Raw genomic sequence first — 23,537 nt, 5'->3', positions numbered from 1 at the left:
ATAGAAACAGGCCACACTTCTGTCATGATCATCTGGTGTCAGTAGTCACATTTTTGCCACCAAAGCAGGCCTACTAACTGTATCTACGTAGTTGTCCAGTCAGTAATATTATGAACCTGAGCTGGAGTTTTGCATGGCATAGTTCTAATCTCCAGTTTAAAAGATCTTGTACGGTTGCTGGAAATTGCTCCAGCCTCCAACCTTGGATAGCTACTGCCTGTTGGAACAGATAGGCTAGTTGGACCAATGACTGTCTGACTTAACATGAGGCAGATTTACTAGTTATTTTGCCTTCCCTTTTCCAAATGCACGAGTGTGTGCCTGCAAATATGTGATACAATTAATTATCTGTCGTGAATGGCACTTCCTATTCTTTGTAGAACTGAAATAGTAGTCAATTATTATTCCAAAGCAGCTCAAGTCCCCAGCCTTCCGACAAATCAAAGAAAACCACTTGTTTCATATGTGACAACTGAGCAGATTGAAGAGCTGTTTCCCTGAGCGCTCAGAGGCTACCACCACCACCATTCTATGGGAGAATACAAGCTCACTTTAGCATGGTTGTTGACTACTTTGAGAAAAGGCCCCAAGAGTAGGCCAGAAATTTTGCTCTCTGAAGAGCAGGAGGACTAGTTTTGACAGTCATATTTTGCAACTATACATTATGCAGTTCAGGGGCTGAAAAACATCTGGGCAGGGAGTTTGTAATCATATGGTCAGTTTCAACTGGTGGCTAGTTTCAAATGGTGGCCAACTGCTTTTTGACCACTATTGCCACCTCAAGGTAGTCCTAAGTGGGAGAAGACAAGGACATCGCTGAGTGTGCCTCCGCAAATTCGAGTTATTTTGTCAAAAACAAATCTGAGGTGTATTCTTGGCTCATAGAGGAAACTGGAAGCTGTATTTTATGTACACACTACTTCTAGAATGGTGCTGAGCAACGCCTGGGAAATGTAAGCTCAACTGGCAATGAAAATGTGGAAGTCCTTCCTTTATTGATGACATGAAGAGTGACTCAATGATGTATCGAAAATTGCATTTTTAAAAATGCTCATTCTGATCAATGTGACCCTCCCCCAATGTTCCTACAAATAGAATAAATTCAAATGCTGTTCTTCATCTCCCACTGGAATGCCCTTCACTCTTCACAGATTGGTTTTGCAAGGAGACCTCTTTAGCTAGGCCACACCTGGCTGACTGCCCAGCTAATTTGACAGAACTGAACAGATTAATTAGAGCCGTACAGGTGCCAAATGTGGAAGTGGACTTTCATGTCCTGGGGGGACAGGATGGGCTTTCCTATCCATGTCATAGCAAGTACTTCACTTTTATTTATTAAGGGCAGTTTTTAAGCCAGCCTTCATCAGTTTATCCCAGGGCAGGTTGTGCTGTGGCTTAAAACAACAACGCAAACAAAAAGAGCAAATCATAATATTAATTAAATGTAAAAAATAATAATATTGCAGCATGCAAATTGCAACAGCAGACTAATGCCTGGGCAAACAAAACAGGCTTTAACCTGGTGCTGAAATATCAGCAATGACTTTGCCAGTCATACTTCCAGAGGGAGGATGATTCCATAGTAAGGGCCTTCTTGAGGGGTGTGTGTTGTGCGTACCACTCCCTTGTGGTGAAACAATGAGAAGGGGTCCGTCCATCCCCCAATCTAAGGAACTAGGCAGGCTAATACAAGGAGAGGGGTTTCTAGGTCCCAAGTTGTTGCAGGAGAAGTTTCTTCAAAGTACGTTCCTCTTCCAAAATGGTACAGATTCCAACCACAAGGTGTTGAGGTTTGCTGTAACAAGCGAGTATGAGTCTTAAATTAATAATCTCTTTAACATAACAGCAGCAGTTTAACCCATTCTGCTTTTCCTTCTAGGCTTGCAGACCCCTCATACCCCTGTGTTTGCTTTATGTGAAGTGAAGTGCCCTGGAATCAAGTTTTTGCTTTGGGGAGGATATCCTAAATAACCAAGTAGCACAAAAAATACTTGTCAGGACAAAACAGACATCCACACGCCTGTTTGTCCTGTGATTTCCAGGCACAGGTTTGAGAGGTTTCTTTCTTTTGTATCTTTGCTTTCCCAAGCAGAACCTATTTACTGCTGAATTGGAGGAAATGTCAGTTGAGTTTTCTGAGGACTGCCGTTTGTTCTGATTCAGCAGCAAACAGCGGGTTTTCAGGTGTTATCCCCTCCCCCACGCTCCCAGTACATTTTGCCATCACTTTATTGTCAAAAGTCCAGTCTTTGGGGGAAGTTGTTGTTCAAGAGCTTTCAATCTGCTATTAAAGTGGTACCTTGGGTTACATACGCTTCAGGTTACATACACTTCAGGTTACAGACTCTGCTAACCCAGAAATAGTACCTCAGGTTAAGAACTTTGCTTCAGGATGAGAACAGAAATCTTGCTCCAGCAGCATGGTAGCAGCAGGAGGCCCCATTAGCTAAAGTGGTGCTTCAGGTTAAGAACAGTTTCAGGTTAAGTACGGACCTCCAGAACGAATTAAGTACTTAACCCTAGGTACCACTGTATTGCAGAAGCTGACTATTTTAGTATGTGCATGATTCTCACATGAAAGGAGCGGTTGTCTAGGACTGTGTAGACACCATCCATGTACATTAAAGGCACATTATTTGCTCCAAAGAATCTTGAGGCAATGGAGCTACAGTTTCCAGCACCCTTCACACACTACAGTTCCCAGGATTATTATTATTTATTAAATTTTTATACCACTCTATACCCATAGGTCTCGGGGCGGTTACTGCATAACCAAAATATCTTTTGAATTCCCAGAACACCCCTCATTTTTTGGAACTTGGAAATTGAAAGTTGAAAAATTCACCACGCCTGACTGGAGTGGTGGTATTGTTTATGTTTGGTACTATGTTGTGTATTTTTATGTTTTCATATTGTAAACCACCATGTGATTCTTGAATGAAGGGCCGCAAAGATTTTTAATAATAACTAAATAAAAAAATGTATTCCCGCTTTTCTGTCAGGGAAAGTGCTGGGACATAGCAAAACCTCTTGGACCTGTTCCTGAAAATTGCAAGACAAAAGGAAGAAATAACAGAATGAGCTCTAAGTTACCAAGTGGCAGCATGTTTACTGTACTAAATGTCTATTTCGTATATGGTCATTTGTATTTAGCCAGAGACACATTTTACCTCAAAATCTTATCTGTGGGCAACACTTCATTTGTTGTCATAGGTTGTGTACACAATGATACCTTTAAAGCACATACAAAACACATACTTTCATTCGATGAATTCTGGGCCCTGTAGTTTGTTAAAGGTCACTGTTAACTGTAACTCTGTATGGGGCAAACTATAGTGCCCGAATTTCTTTGAGAGACAGAATGTGTTTTGAATGTGTGTACACAACGGTCTCAGCTTCCCATTTTGCTTTTCTAGCCTGTTTCAAAATCCTCTCTCCACCCCCAGTCATTCTGCGCACTGGCATTTATTTGACCTTTCTTTTCTATAATATTACAAAGCTCTGCCATGCAGTCGCGTCCTAACATTGTTTTTGCAAGCTGAAGTTTTGGAGCATAAAGGGCAGGGGGTGGCTGTAATTTCATGGTGCTCCAAGTGCCATGAGGAGGGAATGTTTCCTGTTTTTCATTTGCTATGCAAAACTATAAAACCTGGTTCCTGCCTAGAGCTCTTTATTTGCCCCCATTTGTATCCTGCCCTTCAGTGTGGCATACATTGGGGGGGGGGTTATCCCATTTTAGCCTCATCAGAAATATAAGTTCAAACTGGCAGACAGCTAGTGCAAGGCAGGAGAACACAGAATATCCATGATTGGCCCCAGAAACTGGCATTGAATAGCATATTGCCTCAGAAAATGTGCGCTGGTTTTAGCTATCTCCATTAGGTAAAGGGACCCCTGACCATTAGGTCCAGTTGTGACCGACTTTGGGGTTGCGGCGCTCATCTCGCTTTATTGGCCGAGGAAGCTGGCGTACAGCTTCTGGGTCATGTGGCCAGCATGACTAAGCCGCTTCTGGTGAACCAGAGCAGCGCATGGAAACGCCGTTTACCTTCCCGACGGAGCGGTTCCTATTTATCTACTTGCACTTTAATGTGCTTTCGAACTGCTAGGTTGGCAGGAGCAGGGACTGAGCAACGGGAGCTCACCCTGTTGCGGGGATTCGAACTGCCAACCTTCTGATCAGCAAGTCCTAGGCTCTGTGGTTTAACCCACAGCGCCACCCGCGTCCCTCCATCTCCCTCCCACCCACTATCTCCATTAATTTGTCCTAATTCTCTTTTGAAGTCATCTATAAACTAAATTATGTAAATTAGTTATGCGTTGTGTGAAGAATCATAGAATTATAGAATCATAGAGTTGGAAGAGACCACAAGGGCCATCGAGTTCAACCCCCTGCCAAGCAGGAAACACCATCAGAGCACTCCTGACATATGGTTGTCAAGCCTCTGCTTAAAGACCTCCAAAGAAGGAGACCCCACCACACTCCTTGGCAGCAAATTCCACTATCGAACAGCTCTTACTGTCAGGAAGTTCTTCCTAATGTTTTCTGTCCTAAATCTACAGGCCATTAACTTCATTGGGTGTCCAGAGTGGTTGTTATTATGTGAAACAAGTTCTTTGTTTTTGTGCAAGGTGCATAATTTTTTAACCTTGTTCATGTCCTTAACTTACTCATGTCCTCATACCCAACTAAAAAAAGTCAAATGCGTTTTAGCCTTTTTCTCCTAGGGAAAGTGTTACAACACCCTGATCACTTTGACTGCCCTTTGCTGCAGCTTTTTCCACCTCGATATCTGTAGAGCTTTTCACCACTGCACAGTGGACTGGCAGTTTAATTCAATTACCCACTGCAACTTCAGTGAAGGCAGGTGGGACATTTGGTGGTGGTGGGGGGGGTGGGGAATTACCTCACTGCAATTCAAGCTGCTCATGTCTACATAGCCTTTTTTGTTTTTAGGTACAGCATTTATCATTTATGTATTTTCTGGAGTTGCCTGCATTTTGAGAAGACTCAAGCCTGGCCACAGTGCTTCTCCAAATCTATTCCAAACTTTTAGATTTCCATGTGCCTGTGCAGGTCTACTCAGAAGTATGTGTCACTGAGTTCATTTGGGTTTCCTCCCAGGAAAGCATGCGACTGCAGCCTTGTTTTCTTTTGTTGGGGCGCAAGAAAACCCATTTAGTCCTTCATAGGGGCTACAAGATATCCTTAGTCATTTTCCTTCAACAAATCTCCATCAGCATTTTCATGTGCTACCCTGATTTGCTGCCGGCTCCGCCTCCTATTTATGCAACTGGCCACACCTCCCAAAGGTGCTGATAGGTTAATTGGGGTTTGGCGGGAACCCCCAATGACTAGCACAGGGAGGCGGGCCAGCCCAACCAGCTGGTGAGTCCCACGTGGCCAGAGGTGCTGTGCGCGGTCCCGCAAAGGGTGCCCACAAAGGAAGGTGTGAGCGCTCATTTTCATGTGCTACCCTGAGGTATTTGTGTACATTCCCTCATCGGTAGTCCTTTCCATAGGCACTCAGATGTGACAGTGAAGCTGCACTGGTTCGTTTAGCCCTTTGCATCATTCCACAGGGGATGAAAGAGATGCTGTTGGTCTGTATGTGGTACAAAGCAGGAGCTAACTGCCTGACTCAGCACATGGGTACCACTCCATTGTTAGACTTTTCACCCAGTCTCATGGGAGATAGAGAAACTAATGCTGCCTTCTTGTTGCAAACATACACTGAAGTCTTCACTGTGGGGTTTTTTTGTTTAAAAAAATTGTTAATTCAAGAAGGACATACACTTCAATAACATACTGCAATTCTGTCATCGGAAATGCACTTCGAAAAGACCTAAGCAAAGATGCAATTTTTGGTTGGCACACTTTGATATGGCTCATCTTACAACTAAGTTTGATCTGTGCTATTATTGGCTAAAAGCCTATTTTTAATCTGTAAGAAGCCACCATTATAATTTTCTAAATTCAGAATTATGTGGGAGAAAATATACACACATTGAAATGACAAAAGCTTCACAGAACAAAAGCGCATTGGTCAGAATATGTAGCTGAATCAAACCAATTCTGAATTCCTGATTCAGATCTCATATGTTGGGGTAATGTAGGGAAAACAATAGCTATGGCATGTAGGAACCCTGAGGTAACTTGTCCTTTAAAAAGTGAAAGCTGAGATTCCTGGGAAGCAGAACTCTACCCAATACCATGTTATTTTTATGTGCTTTACATTAATTGCTATTATTTATTTAACCCATTTATATACTGCCCTCCATTTAAGAAATATACGCCAGGGCAGCGTGCAACAAGAATTTCAAAACACAATTACATTAAAACCTAATATTTATGATACATTAAAACTGATTTACAGTGGTGCCATATCCACAGCAGCAAAGCACATGAAAAGCCTGTCTAAGCTCCAGTAGAATTGCCCACCCCCAAAATGGATTTGCTGCCCCAGTCTTCTCTCCCTTCACCACCATTTTCTCAATGTTTGGACCAACCAAGAACAGAACTAGCCTTTCTTAAACCGCCACACCCACAATGAATCCATAGAATTGGCACCTCACCTTGTAATGAATTTTTTTCTTATGACACAGTCTTGATTTCTGCTGTCAGGAAAGGTATTTGACAAGTGCTGACAGGTACAATCTGATAACTTGCAAATAGTGATTCATAAGTAACAGCTGTAGTCACTGGGTGTTTTAGGGAAATGGATTTTGTTTATAATTCACCTGGTTTGAATTTAATAAATAATGTAGCGATCTTTATGCACACCTGTATTAATGTTCATAGTGGATTCCATTTTAACACCAAGTTCTCATGGGAAACTCATGCAGAATACCTTACTCCCAAGCATGGGTGAAGCATATAAAATAGGTGTGTGGTCTTAACAAGAGCACAGAATACTCATGAATATTTTATTTTTTTAAGCAGCAACCTTTAGACTGCAAGAAGAGAGATCTCTCTCTTACAACCTAATCTGCAATCCACAGAGTGAAGTACGTCATTGTATTGAAGTCAATAGCCCTAAATTAGTTTAAATCTTTGTGTGACAGGTTGAAATGTTATCTTACCAACCATGTGTTCCCAAATCTGCTAAATGAAAAGAAAAAAGTTAACATAAGGTAGGAAACACACAGGTTGCCTGGTTGGCAGGAGAAAGGAGTGTTTAACCCCTGCCAATTCTGCTGATTCTTCCACAGACCATTGCTTTGGGTTTGGAGCATAGAGAGGAATAAAAACCTTGAAAACTATAGAGGGAACATTGTGATGGAGAATCAGCAGAGGAGGAAGCAATTAACCAGCGCACCTGCTGTAAGGACCTGGCTATATCTTTAAGCACACCTTGAGCTAGAAACCAGATCAAGAAGGAAGCGAAAGGAGAGAAAACCTGTTGTACTCAGTCATATATGTTAGAAAGGGTTTTGTTCATACACCTGTCTGTCCATTCCCTATAGGTTTGGCTGCCTCCAGAGCATGAGACTCTTAATCTAGGGTTGTGCGTTTGAGACCCACATTGGACAAAAGGTTCCTGCATTATAGGAGTTGGCATGAGTGCTCCCAAGGCAAGGGCGGCAGACTCTGCCACTGTTTGGATGTTGGTTGCTTTTTTGAATCCAGATGGTGCACCCAAACAACACTTTGGTATCTTTGGTATTACTTTGCCTATTTTCTGGCATAAGTTTTGCTGCCTCTTGAGATATTGTTGTCAAACTTGGCACGATGCTTCCTGAGGTAGGATGGAGGTCTCTGTCAAAGTTTGTGTGGCAGGTGCAATTTTGAATCAACATGGTGGACCAAAATGTTACTTTGGCATGGCTTTGCCCAGTTTGGGGCGTGACAGGTCCAGACTCACAAATTGCACTATCCACTTAAAGATCACAGTGTTTTTTGGTTTCTACAAATTCCCAGGCAGCACTGGGTACTCCTCACTAGTTCCTTAGTAACACTGTTTATTGTTTCCTGCTCATCAGTAAGCAGAGAAAGTTACATCTGGCTTTGCATTATACAGTGGTACCTCGGGTTAAGTACTTAATTCGTTCTGGAGGTCCATTCTTAACCTGAAACTGTTCTTAACCTGAAGCACCACTTTAGCTAATGGGGCCTCATGCTGATGCCGCGCCGCCGGAGCCCGATTTCTGTTCTTATCCTGAAGCAAAGTTCTTAACCTGAAGCACTATTTCTGGGTCAGCGGAGTCTGTAACCTGAAGCGTATGTAACCTGAGGTACCACTGTAGTTACAAGGGAAACTTGAGGTTAGGTACTCCATTTTTTCTCTCATAACCTTTAGCTCTGCCAGTTTTTCTGAGCTTGTGGATCAAGAAAACAATGGCCATGTTGTACCATGCATGTACGTACACAACACACAAACAATACTGGGTTTTTAAATTCCACTTGAGAATGTTTTTGAAATATACTCAGAGTCGCAAAGTGATTTCATGCTCTTTATTCAGCTCATAGTGGTGAGGAGGAATGAATGAATGTCCCCTCAAAGTATCTGCTTTATATACATTATTTACACAATGGGCTGCACATGATTGGCTAATTCCGGAATTCTACTGTAAGCCAATCAGGTTGTGGATTCACTTCTATCTGGAGCATGATTGGGTGGTTCCTGCCAACCAATCATACTGCTGTATTGTTCTAGGACCAATCAGACTGCTGCCTTTTGGATCCTATTGTTCTAGGACCAATCAGACTGCTGCAGTTTGGATCCTATTCAACTCAGTACATAACAGTTTTCCTGCCAGAATATCAATTCTACACGCACACACACACACACACACATGAATCAGAGCTACATCTACTGGGTAGCTCTGCCCTAGACTATTGGTCCTCCCTTTAGGGTAGTAAGCAATAAAAAAAAATTCAGCAACGTTTTCACTGGAGTTCCTTGGAGATCAGAACATAACAACAATTTTTGCTGTAGGCATGTGCGACTGACAGTGGAATTCCCATCTGGGTGTCCCAGTTCTATTTTCACTTGAAGGAAGACATGTCCAAAATCAAATGGCTGCATAAATTAATGCCCCATTGAGAAGGGACAGAATTTGATGTTGCCAGAATATATATTTTTTAATGTCTATTAAGATTCAACAGAATGAGATGACTGCAGTAACAAAAATGAAGATAGTTTTTCAGGAAAATAGGAACACCCTTAGACATTTCAACAGTTGCTTCCCTCCCCGCTTCCTGTTGTGATGGTCTGGAAAATATAAATGTTGAGGATCTGCTCATCAAAAGGGATAGATTTTATGTTTTGTTGTATGTTATTAAACTGTCTTCCTTGACTGCTCTGCACTGTGACATTTGGAATTGACAAGCACCCTTTCGGGATTTCATGGGTGGACCAAAGTGATTTCAGGAATAGTGGAAAATTCATTGCAAGTTTTCAGTACCCAATAGTGGATGCATTCGAGATAGAATTGCAAGAACCAACACATTCTTTAAAAGCTTGTTGATACTTTGAAACAGTCAGTTACATAGCTGCTCCTGAGAAATAATTGCTTGTGATCTGGAACGCAGATGGAAAGTGTTTTTATATTCTACTAGAAGCCACCCAGAGTGCCTGGGGCAACCCAGTGAGACAGGCAGGGTACAAATAGTAAAGTTGTTGTTGTTGCATTCAAAATGGCTGTCTCTGTGCTGCTCCGCTGGGCAGTGGGCAAAGGTGAGTAGGACATCTCAGGGCTGGGTAGGCCACACCTAGAATGGCTAAGGACTATGTACAAGCCACAGGTTATCCACTTGTGTCTTAAACGGCAACTAATGGGTTTTATCAGACAAACTGTGTACAGGATGATGATCCAGGCTGCCACTCTCCAAGGCAGTGATGATTCTATTTCTGTTGTGTTGCAGATCAGTTGTTGATAAATTTGGCAGCCTTCAAATAGAGGTTCATTGCATTGTATAAAAATGGAAATCAATAGCGTGCTGTCCAAAACAAAATTATGTGTCGTAACCAGAGTGCACCAAAGATATCTTTATTCTTTCTACAACTGTATGAGATGCTGCAAGCACTTAATTTTGATCCATAAAAACCAGTGATGCACAGCACACTGTCGGTTCTTAATGCAAACAGTAGCAGTGATAGATAAAGAAATGCATGCAGAATGCAATAATTTTTTTCATATGCTCAGGGGAATTCACTTTAATATTAAAACTTCACTTCTACCTGGTAGATGCCAGGCACCAAAATGTCATGTTTACTTTCTCTTGCTCAGTTATTCTTTTAATCATATTCTGAATACTGCACTTATTGGGGTGGGAATAGTCAGTCGAAATCTAGGTTACGTTGTGTGGGCTAGAGTTAGATTACAATGGAAAATTTCTTCATCTGATGAGCTTCCTATTTAATTTCAGTTAGCTTTTCTGTCTCGGTGTATATTCGTTTATTGTTTATTTTTCAGGTTAGGTTTTCTCTGGTCACAAAAAGTATTTTTGCAGTTCCCAATGCTAAACGTTACCCAGAAGTAAAAACACCTGAGCAAAACAGGTCTTGCCTCCCTGTAAGCAAGTTATGCTCTCACTCCTCCTATGTGTTGTACCCAGATGTTAATCATCTGCATAGGGCTGTTCTTCGTGCTTCAGGCATTCCTTGGTCGGCTCGCTTTTTTCCTGTCAGAAGAATGCATGTACCTATATAAAAATACACAATTGTAGGCAGAAAGTGCATAGCCACACTGGATGGAATCCTCCTGCAGGGTGTTGAAAACGGCAGGGCATAAAAGCCACAATTATTTCCAAGAAATAATAATAGTAATAAAAAATAATAATAAATTTTATTTATACCCCACCCTCCCCAGAAAAGACCGGGCTCAGGGCGGCTAACAAGCAATAATAAAAACAAGTTGAATGAATACAACTTAAAAACAAGATTAAAATACAACATTAAAACATAAAAATGAGCCTTGTTTTCTTCAATTAATATTCTTTCTGTGTGGAATAATCTGTTTTCTCATTCTGTTTGTATACACAATCATAGCTGCTTTAAAGCCAGTTAACAAACTCTACCAATGATCCACCAGAGTGGATGTTGACTCCAACAATAGTAGGTCAGCAGAGGTACTGTCATTTTGAAAAAATGGAATGACAGAGCCGCTCCTCTTCAGAGAGGGGCGGGGTTGCATGCAGGCCTCGCACCTTCCCATCCTCAGCGTGTCCCCCACGTCACAGGGGACTCCCAGTCTGCTTCACAACCACCAGCCAATCCGGCTGGCTGGGGGGCGTGGTTTGCCGGGAGCTCTTCTGTCTGCTCCCGGCTTCCATGGATCTCCCACCCTCCTACCGTTCTTGTGTTCGTCACCTTGACCTTGCTATGGACTTTGGTCGGTCGCCTGTTGAAGGGGCCTGGTAGGAATTTTCCCACTTGGCAGATTGACACCAGCCACTTGGTTTTCGCCTACCTCGTAGCAAATTGTCACAACTTTGTAAGGTTTGGCGGTTAGGCATTGGAAAAGCTCGGTTTATGGGAGGGGAGGTTGTGGCAATCACCTACCCCTCCTCTTTAAGGGTATTCCATTAAAGAAGCCTTTCTCAACCTGTGGGTCCCCAAATGTTGTTGGACTACAACTCCCATCACCCCTAGCCAGCAAAGCCAGAGCTCAGGGATGATGGGAGTTGTAGTCCAACAACATCTGGGGACCCACAGGTTGAGAACCGCTGCGTTAAAGAACCCGGGGGTCGTGGTTCCTGCTGGAAGCCCGGGTAGAGGCTAGGGCATTAGGACAACCTGTCACGTGCCCCTGGGTGGGGGGGAGCTCCGAGTTGATGTACATCAACAGGGCTCCCCCTACTGGTGGTTAACCCTTGTTAGACTTTCTGCATGACAGGAAAGAGTCAGATATAGTCTGTTCGGGTCCAGTGCCTAAAGCCATACCACTCACATTCTGTAACCAATAAAGTTGTGGCCTTTATTAGCCAATTAACCTAAAATACTTGTGTCCACGTGGTTTATTCATCAAAGGAGGGGGTGCCGGGCCTTGACGTGCAACAACCACACTGCAACTGCTGTTCAACTTACATTATGCCGAAACAGCTCCTAAACTCGCCAATCTCTCCCAGTCTGTTGCTTGAACTGTTGGGGGGGGGGCTGCATCAGTTTTATATAACAACTTTTAATGCTTGTGCCTGAAAACACCCCAGTAAGCGTTGTTTTTAATACCAGACATATTGATTTTTGCAGGCCAGGAGTTGTCAAATAGCAATTGTCTAGAAATAAATACATGCATTTCTCCAGTTAACATTTAGATTTCAGGCCATGCGGAAACACATCCAGTTCATACCCACTAAATCATCTGAGCCATAGACAGCGTTAATGAGTTCCTCATATAATTAAAATGAAAAATTGCTTGCTTTACAAGGCTGTAAAAAATATTCAATGGCCTTTTACTTCTCCCTTCCTCTCTTTGGAATAACTGATGGTTCCTGAGGAAAACGGATATGCAAATTGAAAAGCTACGGATGGCAGAGATGTTTATCATCTGCTTGGCTCTGTCTGCATCCAGATCTATTGGGTCAAGAAAGACACAACCCTGAATAGCAAAAAGGATGAACGTTGATTTTTTTTCCAGTTGTATTATAGGGTAAGGTACCTAGGATACTTCCAAAGGCTTTCAAAGTGGTGTGGATATTTTATTATTATCTATAGTGCCTTAAAGTAGCCCTTCAAGGGTAGTTTACAAAAACAAGATAAAATAAAAATACAACATATAAATAGCATACAAAACATTGATTCGTATATTTAAAAGTCTGGGAAAATACTAACATCTTTGGTGTAAAATAAGTATGTGTGTTGTTGCCAGGCAAGCAGGAACATCTATCAAGGTGCTGTAACTAGCTTGCCAGTTGCAACCCATCAGTCATTTTGAAGTCCTGCCCAACTTCTGTTTACGTACAATACAAGCTTTCATAGTTACCACTGACCTCAGTGCCTATTGAGTCAACACACATAGACTGTGGATGACAAACACGCAAGAGGAATGATCTAACCAAGTTAAGCAGTAAGTATGCACTTGAAATCTCTCTCCTTGGAAATGAAAAGATGCTTAACAGTGGTTGGATCATACTTCATAATAAGTTTTACCATTGTTTCAACTCATGACTGTTTTCCTACATGAGTACTACATAGATGTGTCAATTAGGCCCTTTCCTCCACAGTAGTGATATCCATGTAGAAAAATGAGGGTTGGAGAATTCCTTCTCTAGATGTCTCCATATTACAATCTTTTTCTCCTCATGTTACCATCCCCATTCACTGGCCAAAGAACTAATGAAGCTTGGGGTGGGGTTAGAGTTGGTTTTCTTGAGTAGCTGTCATCTTTATCACATGGCAAACTTCTTTGGAAATTACGGGAAGGTAAAAAAGCAGTGTTTTATCTTGTATGTCGTTTGCTCACAATGTTCAAAGAAAGAATAGCAAAAATTACTTTAGTCAAGTGGAAGCTTCTTCTGTGAGTCCAAACTATCTGGATTTTCCCCTGACCCTGTTTAATCTTTGTTCCACACTTCTGATTTATCTATATAAACTGAAACAAAACAGATTCTTTAATCTGTAGGATAGAGCTCTCTCTGTGTGTGTAAATAAAATACAATAACTATTTTAGGATAAGTATGTAGCATTACTGCAGAGCAACCTCCATCAACAACTGATCAGAAAACTTTGCACAACTGTCCTGTAAGCCCGACTATGTGATCATATACTCATTCACCTTTCCTCCAGTGGTAGTGATTAATCCGTTACTCCATCAGCTTAATCAAATTATTGTCCCTGGGTGAATGACTTTATTGCAATACTTTGTGAAGGTCAGACCAGGCAAACGGCATGTTTAATTACTGTGCTGCGGATCACAGTTTGTTCTCTGGAGAGGGGGGGGGGGGAGAGAGAGAGAGAGAGAGAGAGAGAGAGAGAGAGAGAGAGAGAGACTGACTCCACAACACAGTAGAAGACTTTAGCAACTCTGTGCTGTAATGGATCATGGGCTGACAAGACTGAAATTAGGAATATGCTGCAAAGCATCTTCCATCTGCTATAACACAAGGATGAATGTGTGCCTGCCACGGACCAGTGGTTTAGAGCACTACCTACCAAAAGGTTTTTTCTTCCAGTTACTCAGTGCGGAGAGTATTTCTGTCATGCTCCTCTGGTTATAAAAGGAAAGAATAGGCCATTTGCTTGGCTCTCTTTAATGATTTATGTTGAATTACTACTTCATAAGGCCCACAGAACTCCTTTGTAAAACTGATTTACAACAGGTACTATAGAAATGTTACAAATTATTTGCTGCCAATATGGAATGCCGGAATGTCAACGTGAGAAGCTGTGTTTGATCTCTGCCTCTACCAGGCAGGTGGGCTGAGGGGACTCAGAGTCAGGTGTTGTCACCTATGACTGGAAACAGTTCGTGTTTTTTAAGTGAGTTGAAGGTTATAAGATACATCAAGAAATTGTTTGGGGTGCATACCGTCATATCTCTATTTTACCTATGTTTCCAGTCATTTGGAGTACTTGGGCAGTAATGAGACAGAAGAAAGTGAGATAGTGATTAAGTACACATCTTTTAATTTTTATATTTTGTTTTTGTAAAAAAAAAAAAGCCTGTGTGTGCCTATTCCCTCCCACTCTCTTATAAAACAAAAACCTATAAAACAAAACTAGTGGATATTCTGCAAATACCTCTTTTCCATATTGAGTAAAGTTCCCTTGATTCACCACTCCATTTAGCTAATTTTTGATCAAGTTTAGGCTTGGTGTACATAAGCAACCTCACAGCAACACAATTTTGGCAAAGGGAGGTAGCATACCTCTTTCCTAAATCCAAAAGGAAGCAAGCCCTATTCATTTCAGTGAAGTTGCATTCACACTACGTATTTAGGTCTGGGCTTTATTGGATTTTGTTAAGCTTTGCTCCTTTATCCTATTCACTTTCCTCACGGGGTTATTTTGCATGCCTGAGTGAGAGTCTTGTAGGCTATTCTGGAACTTCAACCACTCTCTTTTGAGACTCAGGATACAAAGCTAAATATCAGCTTACCACAACATGAACTGCCTTTGTGAAACGTTCCTGTTGAACTGCTAAACCTTAGTACAGTGGTACCTCGGGTTAAGTACTTAATTCGTTCCGGAGGTCTGTTCTTAACCTGAAACTGTTCTTAACCTGAAGCACCACTTTAACTAATGGGGCTGCCGCGCCGCCGGAGAGCGATTTCTGTTCTCATCCTGAAGCAAAGTTCTTAACCTGAAGCACTATTTCTGGGTTAGCGGAGTCTGTAACCTGAAGCATATGTAACCTGAAGCGTATGTAACCTGAGGTACCACTGTATTGGAGTCGGTGTTTGAAGTAATCTGCATGTAAATATTTCTAAACATCAGTCAAGGCCACTTTAAGGTGCCGCCAGTGAAGTTCCTAAATAGTGCCTCCCTTTCCCCAGAAAGGAACACAATAAATAAGGTACCAGAAAACTAAAGCCAAGTTTGCAGTCTTGTACCTACCTGGGTGCAAGTCCCATTAAACTACAAAGAAGGGAAAAAATACCTCTGGGTATATGATTTATATCATCATACTGTACTGCAAGTTAGCTATATAGTGAATTCTTAATATGTACCCGTATTTGAGGAGACATGCCTAAGCCTCTTTGCAAAGTTTTCACATTTTGTACTTTGCATTTTTTTGGAGGGGGGATTTTTTTTAACCTCCACTCACACTTACTGTGTAGTAGTAATATTTACAGAAAACAACTTCTAGGGAGTTGAACTTGATCTCAGACAAACCAGCCATCCTGGTTGCTTTGTGGAAAGAAAGGGCATCTAGTAGGTCCTTGAGATTCCAAGGACTAGAAAATATGGCAGAAGCAAGAAAAGTGCACTAAAGAGGAGAGGAAAATAGCAGCTCTTTAAGATCCCAGGGATTCCTTGCACCCCATGTCCAAACAACCCCACTCATCGTTCACAGCCCTGATTTCACTCATTGGCTAAAAGCACTTGAAGGTGGGAGCAGCCAGACTGGCTAATCTCACAGAAATAGTACAGAAGGATACCTGCACATTTAGCTGCATAACTTTCATTGGATGGAACACTGTGCTCTAGCCAGAACAGTCAGCTCTGAATTGGTTCTGCTCCGTGATTTCACTCAGTGTTTCAGCTCCATGATTCAGCTCATCTCAGAGGGTGGCCGCGTCTGGCTGTGCTCTGATGTCCATCGATCCCACCTTCATCGCCAGTGTTAAGTTGTGGGTGAACATATCAGACGACACAGCGATTCTCCAAACAGCTCTTGTTTATTCACAGGTCAGAACAGAACTGAACTGAAGGGTTTAGCCAGCCTGCTTATATAGAGCTCCAGTACAACGTAACTGTAACAACTTTCTGTAACTATCCAATCACTGAACATCACTTTCGATCCCTTATTTGCATATGTGGACCTGAACTATCTACAGTATCCCCCTGCTGGCCCAGGGTGAGAACTTCAGTACATAACTCTAGCAGGACTAGATTTATTTATTTATTTAACATTAAAGCATAGTGTCGGGGGGTGGGGGCTTGCAAGGGCCCCTAGTTGCATGCTTCTTTGGCTCCTGAACTAGTAATAGCTAATCGTGAGACCTCTGTATACCCTATATATTGGCCCACTTAGTTTTTACCGTCCTGGGAAGGGTATATTGCAGTGTTGCATTTGAGTCCTTTTTGCTGATGCGATAACCACATGTCAGTGGACCACTTTTCACCGCAGGAGGAAGTAGAAACAATTAAATGTGTGAAGAGCTTTTGTTTCTTGCCTGTTAAGGAAAGAAGCCTCACTGGCGCTAGTCAGGAGTGATTAATTTACAAGGTCCCCACTCTCTCTAACTGCAGAGGCAGTTCAGGTTTATGAAACATCAAGGGATCCTTTTAGCTAGTATATATATAACACACACACACACTTTAATAAATAAAGCTTGTGTTCTCCAGATGAAGCACTTTCCTGGCATGCTATAGGGAATTCCCTCCCCACACCATGTTAATTCAAGTGTGTGAAGTGGCAACAGAACTTCCACGGCCCAATATTTCCATCCCCTGTACACTTTCTTTCTTTTTTGCTTGCTTCTCCTTTTTATGAGGTAAAACTAATGTCCCGAGTCCTGACTGTATAGCTAAGGGAAATGTTTCCCTTTCGGGCTCTCCTAGTAATTGGGATATTCTGGATGCAGAAGGGCTTTTACTGTGCTGAGGTGCACTTCACGGCCTCCTTAGAAGATAGGAAGAGACCTACTGCTTCAGGCCAAAGGTCTATCTAGGTCAGCACCCTGTTCTCACAGTGACCAACCAGCTTCATTTTCAGATATTTACAAGGTGTCTCAGACCACGCAAGTAGAGATGCAAGCTTTCTAAGGGCGAAACTGCATTTTACATTGGTGTAAAATTGCATTTTACATTTAGTCTGCATGGGGACTGGGCAGGCCATGTTCCAAAGACAAAGCAGTTGGTGAGGGGTACAATCTGAAAGGGAAACACAGCATGGTGGGTTAAGTTTTCTCTTGTGTTGTTTTGCTGCTGAACATCTCTCACAAGTTGCTGTTTGCCACAGCTGCCTTCAGGGACTGAAATATACTCAGAGTTGAGTGTGAATGTCATGCTCTTTATGCAGCTCATAGTAGCAATGAATGAAACTTCCCCCAAAACGTCTAGCTATATATACATTATTTACACGATGGGCCCCGCGTGATTGGCTCATTCCAGGCTGCTCCTGTAGGCCAATCAGGTTGCGGAATCACCTCCTCCAGAAGCCTGATTGGCTGTTCCTGCAGGCCAATCAGGCCACTGATTCACTTCCATCTGGAGCTGGATTGGGTGGCTCCTGCGGACCAATCAGACTGCTGCATTCTGGATCCTATTGTTCTAGGATTCAGCTCAGTACATAACAGGGACCATTTTGGGTGGGAAAAGAGCACAGAGGGAAGTGTTGAAAGCCTCCCCCTGGTACAGCAGTCCTGATGCAGATCAGGGGAACTTGGCGACTGGTTTTTGTGAAGAAAGAGGCATGGCTTAAATGGTCCTAAAAACTATGTAGACGTGTAACTTATGTATCTTGTACTTGGCCCCAAGTCATGTGGAAATAGCCTAATGATTTAGAGAAACTCCCAACCACCCAGAATTGGATGAGGCTCCGGTGTCTTGCATTGTCTTTGGTTGGCAACTGGCTAACTAGAAGCCGTTTAAGCTTCAGGGTTAAAAGAATAGAAAGAAACGTGATAGCCTGTGATGACAGGTTCCAAAAAGGGTCACTACCTCTAGAGGGAAGCATGAGAAATAATTGAATTGTCGTCTCTCAGTTACAACAGGTTCTTTGTTGCCAGAGTGCTGTACTCTTGACACCTCTGCCAGAAAAGTTAGAATAGCGCTATTGCGAGTGGTGTCAGGGAAAGAGACACTGGGAAACAGGGACATTGTCCCAACATGGTAGGCTGAGGTTTGAGTTTTCAGCCTTCACATTTAGTGGCTGTTTAATTTGTACTAAAAACTATTGCTGCTGTCTGTGTGTCATATAGAAGCCAACACTTCAGGCATATTTACACAATGTACTCCAGTAGTTAGAACAATAGTCCCCTTGCTTTAAGGAACCTTGACAGCTTAGTTCATTGGAGTTTGCAGAAGGGTTGTAGCTCAGAGGTAGAGGACTTCTTTGCATGCAGAAGGTCCAATCTCTGCCTTCTCTAGGTAGGACTGGAAATGTCCCCTGTATGAAACCTCAAGAGAGCTGCCTCTGATCAATGTAAAGAACGTTGACCTAGGTGGACCAATCGTCTTGACTCAGTATGAGCTTTCTGTGTTCCTATGAGAAGTCTAGGAATTTGTAATTAAATTCTTAAATACTCTCACCAAACTATAATTCTCAGAATTCTTTGGGGAGGCCATGATCCGTTTAGCAAGATTGTATTTTGTCGAATTAAATCTCCATTGATCTGGCTCACATACTATGCTAAACTATGGTTTGATTAGTTAAACTGTGGTTTGTTTTTTGAACACCTGAACTTAGTCCAGCAAATTAACCAGAGTTTGTTTTCTGGTTGGTTTGTCACTGTGGTTTGGCATTATGGCAGACAAGACATGCTTTGGAGAAACAAGTCATGGCTTGTTTGATCATGTTAGATGATGAGGTGACTTATGGATTGTGTTTTAACATTAGCAGTGTAAATGTATATATAATCGTTTGTACACAGCTGAGAGAACTGTCTTCCTAAACTAAAACACTATCGCTTTTTTCTCCTAAACAGCTGGAAAGAAGAGCATTAATTGGCATACCAAAGAAGTGCATGAAAAGTTTTGATACTCTGGAAAAGCCTGAGTAGACCCGTATATAAGAAGATTAAACTTTGGGAAGGTAAGGAATACGTTGTAAATAAAGATATTTTGACAGCTAAGCTATTATTATTAGTCTATGAATGTAGGTTTGGGTACCTCCTGACAGTGCTGTATGAAGAATCCAGTAAACATGCACTTTGTGTATATTTACCAAAAAGTGCTCAGACCTTGCCGTGGAGAGCAGTGAAAGCTGTAGCTACAGACACTACAAAGCTGGCTGCAGGCTGAAATCGCTGGGCAATAATAAACAAAGAGGCAATGCTACTTGTTTAACTCCAGGCAGGTACTCTTTGGGACGCGGGTGGCCCTGTGGTCTAATCCACTGAGCCTCTTGGGCTTGCCGATCAGAAGGTTTGAATCTCCGCAATGGGCTGAGCTCCCATTGCTCGGTCCCAGCTCCTGCCAACCTAGCAATTCGAAAGCATGCCAAAAAGTGCAAGTAGATAAGTAGGTACCGCTCCGGCAGGAAGGTAAATGGTGTTTCCATGCGCTGCTCTGGTTTCAGTGTTCCATTGCACTAGAAGCGGCTTAGTCATGCTGGCCACATGACCCGGAAAAAATGTCTGCAGACAAACGCTGGCTCCCTGGGCCTGTAAAGCAAGATGAGCGCCGCAACCCCAGAGTCGTCTGCGACTGGACTTAACTGTCAGGGGTCTTTTACCTTTTTTTTAGGTACTCTATACTAAAGCAGATAAACTTTCAGGGCAGATCAAAGAGCCAGTGTATATATGGCAGTGGAAAGGGAGCTTACATCAGCTAATTTTGTGGCTAGTTAAACGTGATTTCGAGAGAGTAAGCTCACAACTATTACAGTGGTGCCAGGCAAGATGAATGCCTCGCAAGACGGAAAACCCGCTAGACGAAAGGGTTTTCCGTTTTGGAGGTGCTTCGCAAAACGAATTTCCTATGGGCTTGCTTCGCAAGACGAAAATGTCTTGCGAGTTCCTGCGGAGTTTTTTTCCTTTCCCCCCCCTTTTTCCCAAGCCGCTAAGCCGCTTATCAGCTGATCCGCTAAGCCGCTTATCAGCTGATCCGCTAAGCCGCTTATCAGCTGATCCGCTAAGCCCGCTAAGCCGCTAATAGCGCTAAGCCGCTAAGCCGCTAATGGGCTTGCTTCGCAAGACAAAGAAACCGCAAGACGAAGAGACTCGCGGAACGGATTCTTTTCGTCTTGCGAGGCACCACTGTACTGTGGTTGGAGAACTGGAAAGGGGGTGGGGAATGAAATCTGTTGTATGACGAGGGAATTGCTTCTTAACAGATAAAAAGAGGGTGTAAAGAAGCAGAGAGAGGTTTAAATGGTGGTGTTGGTTAGATATGTGTAGTTGAGGTGGCCTAGCTCTTACACAGGGACGGTACCATTTCAATGTTCTCATGCAGGGACTGTGAGAAGTGATACATTTGGTCTATACTGCTCTTTGTCTCACAAACTGAATTCCTAACTTGAAGGCACTATTACGGCCTGTGACATTGAGGATGCATGTTCCCTACAAATAGTACAAAGGTGCAGTCCTAAACTCTGTTAGTAGTGTGTGTGTGTGTGTGTGCTATTGAACTCAGTGGGTTTTGCACTGCAAGTAAAGTTTTAGAAATATAAGCAAAACATTTTGCAGAAGACTAATTTTGGCCCTTTATATATTATAAAGTAACTGATATTGATCCCTTTAGTTTTCCCTAAGTGACATTTATTCTCCCTTTCTCTCACACACAGACATACCAGTGGTACAGTTAGGCAGCTTTTAGACTCTCAACTTAGTTGTTTAAATGGTAATGTTTATCATTTTACTCAGTTGGTAAAGTGTGGTGAGCCAGCTCTCCTACTCATTGTGTTGAGTAAGGTCCTGGGCTTCTACCCCAAAGTGCTACCCTGACAGCACTACTGCCTCCCAGTGCGCCAAGCAAAACCATTCCTGCATTAACTTACGTTTGCAGCTGAAATAACTTGTGCTTTTGTCTGACTGGAAGCCATGCATACTAGAAGATGCCTGCTGTAGGTGGAAGGAAATTCTTTGCAAGCATGTTGAATCAGTATGCGAGTTGTGTTGGCGTTTCTGCATTCTTTCAAATATATGCTGATTCCCAATCACCTACAGTTTTTAATATTTGGAGCCAAGTGGATAAACATATCCTATTTACTCCGGATTGCCAGAGTTATACATCTACTTTACCACCATACTTATTTCATGTCACTGTGCAGATAATTCTTTTTTTTAAAAAAATAATAATCCTTCATTGGCTGCAGCACGATATGAAACAGCACACGGAATAATTTTTATTTTTCAGCGCTCTGTTGAATTTATTGCATGTTGCTATAGTGCTGAAACCCATTGTTGCCATTAATTATTTGGTATGTTGTTTCAGGCTAAGGGTTTGCTTTTTGATGACCTATCTACTATTGCTCTCTTTCTACACACACACACACACACACACACACACACACACACACACACCCTCTTTAGTCTGTTCAAGCCTCTAGTCTCTCAAGTCTGCTTTTCCATTTCCTCTTTGGTAATAGTTTCAGACACACACAGAGGCACACACAGGCATACTTTCTACTCTGTCTTAATTCCTTTGTCTGGTGCAAAATACAAAAAGCCTACATTTAGTTCTGTTTTATTAAAGCTATCTATTTTCTGTTTCCTTCATAGTCATCTTTTCCTTTTTGATCCATGAATGTCCTTGTCACCGTTTTTCCTCCTTACAGACATCCAAACCAGTTGGGTGTCGGGGAATAAATTTAAAGTCCTATTTTATCCAGCACACCCTTTGTGATCTGTTTTGTTCACTCTCTACCACTCTCTCCAGGGGTAAAAGGGAATGGGATCTGCAACATTTATCTCTGCCATAATTCTCTGGATTGGCCAGACTTGGTATAAATCAGAGCCTTGCCCTTTTGCCTTGTCCCCAGAGCAGGTATCTGCTATGCTTCAGGCTCCAGCTTGTAGTTTTAAGTGCCCTCAGCTCTAGACACTTAACTTCGGAGAGTTTGAGCTAGAGAAGAAAAACACAACCCTTTCTTTCACTTTCACTCCTCCTTTCACTTTCCTTCTTCCTTCTCGCTTTCCCATTCTTACTCAGTCCTTTTCTCAGTAGTTCTTTCAGCATTTTCTCTTTCCCACTGTTTGCCCCCATCCCACACCCTTCCTTTCTCTTTGCAACCATCATTTCCTTGCTTGTGTCCTCTTTAATTCTCAGTTCCATCCTTCTTCTGCCCCTGTCTCCCATATTTTCCCCTTGTTCCTACCACATTGTCTTTCGAATCGCTTTCTCATCCTTCTCTCTTCTACCATTTCTCCCCCACCTGCCCATACTCCCCACCTCCTAGACCAGGCATCCCCAAACTCGGCCCTCCAGATGTTTTTTGGGACTACAAGTCCCATCATCCCTGACCACTGGTCCTGTTAGCTGGGGATGATGGGAGTTGTAGTCCCAAAACATCTGGAGGGCCGAGTTTGGAGATGCCTGTCCTAGACTTTACTCAGTTCACAGGAGTTGCCTTCCTCAGCCCTTGTTTCCTCCAAGGCAGGGTTTCCTGATGCTGGCTTTTGATGCGGCATTTTTTTTAATGTCAAGATTTCAAAGCATGGTGTTTTTTTGTTTCCCTCCCTTCCCCGTGGCTCCTGGGGAGGTGAGCAGCTGGCATAAACTAGTTGTAATGAAAAAAACAATTATGCAGTTCAAACCTTATCATGCCCAAGCTCATTTGTTTTGCCTGATGACGGTATAAATGAGAAAAACTACAACTCTCATCATTGTTTATGAAAGGTAATCTCCATTCCTGTGTTGTGTGAAAAAGGAAAAGTAATTAAAATAAGTTGGAGCCATTGTTTCTTGCACATTGCCTTTCTGGGGCGGGGGGAACCCAGCTAAGGTATGGTTCATTTCATTGTTAATCAGACAATGCTGAAACGAGCCTGCACTCTAATGGTGTTAAACTTGAATTCCATGATTAATCAATGTAAACTTTGTCATGCTGTAATTTTGTTTCAGTAACATTTAGCAAAACCATGGCTACAGATGAAAGAGATACAGAACACAATGTTCAGTCTGAGGGACTGGGTAGCAATGCTGCAGGTATTGGAAAAAAACAAAGCCCTAAACTTTTGCTTTGGGATGCAAATTAAAGAGACAGAATTTGATAATTGGTTAATCTTTTTGGACGTTCACATCTGTGTTATTTTAATTGATTTT

The 23,537-nt window shown here is 42.4% G+C and overlaps 1 protein-coding gene across 3 annotated transcripts in view; it reads left to right on the top strand.

The window, feature by feature from the left end:
• The window catches only part of CRACD (capping protein inhibiting regulator of actin dynamics), a 108,094-nt gene that overhangs the window by 20,086 nt on the left and 64,471 nt on the right, over positions 1-23,537 (top strand). For all 3 annotated transcript variants that reach the window (XR_014551927.1, XM_083630052.1, XM_083630053.1), the window contains exon 2: positions 19,259-19,365. The gene's annotated coding sequence lies outside the window, so the exon portion shown is untranslated. The remainder of the gene's footprint in view (positions 1-19,258; positions 19,366-23,537) is intronic.

This window comes from Podarcis filfolensis (genome assembly GCF_964270895.1).
Source record: "Podarcis filfolensis genome assembly, chromosome: 9".
In the NCBI taxonomy this organism is placed as follows: domain Eukaryota; kingdom Metazoa; phylum Chordata; class Lepidosauria; order Squamata; family Lacertidae; genus Podarcis; species Podarcis filfolensis.
This window is presented reverse-complemented; position numbering and strand designations above follow the sequence as displayed.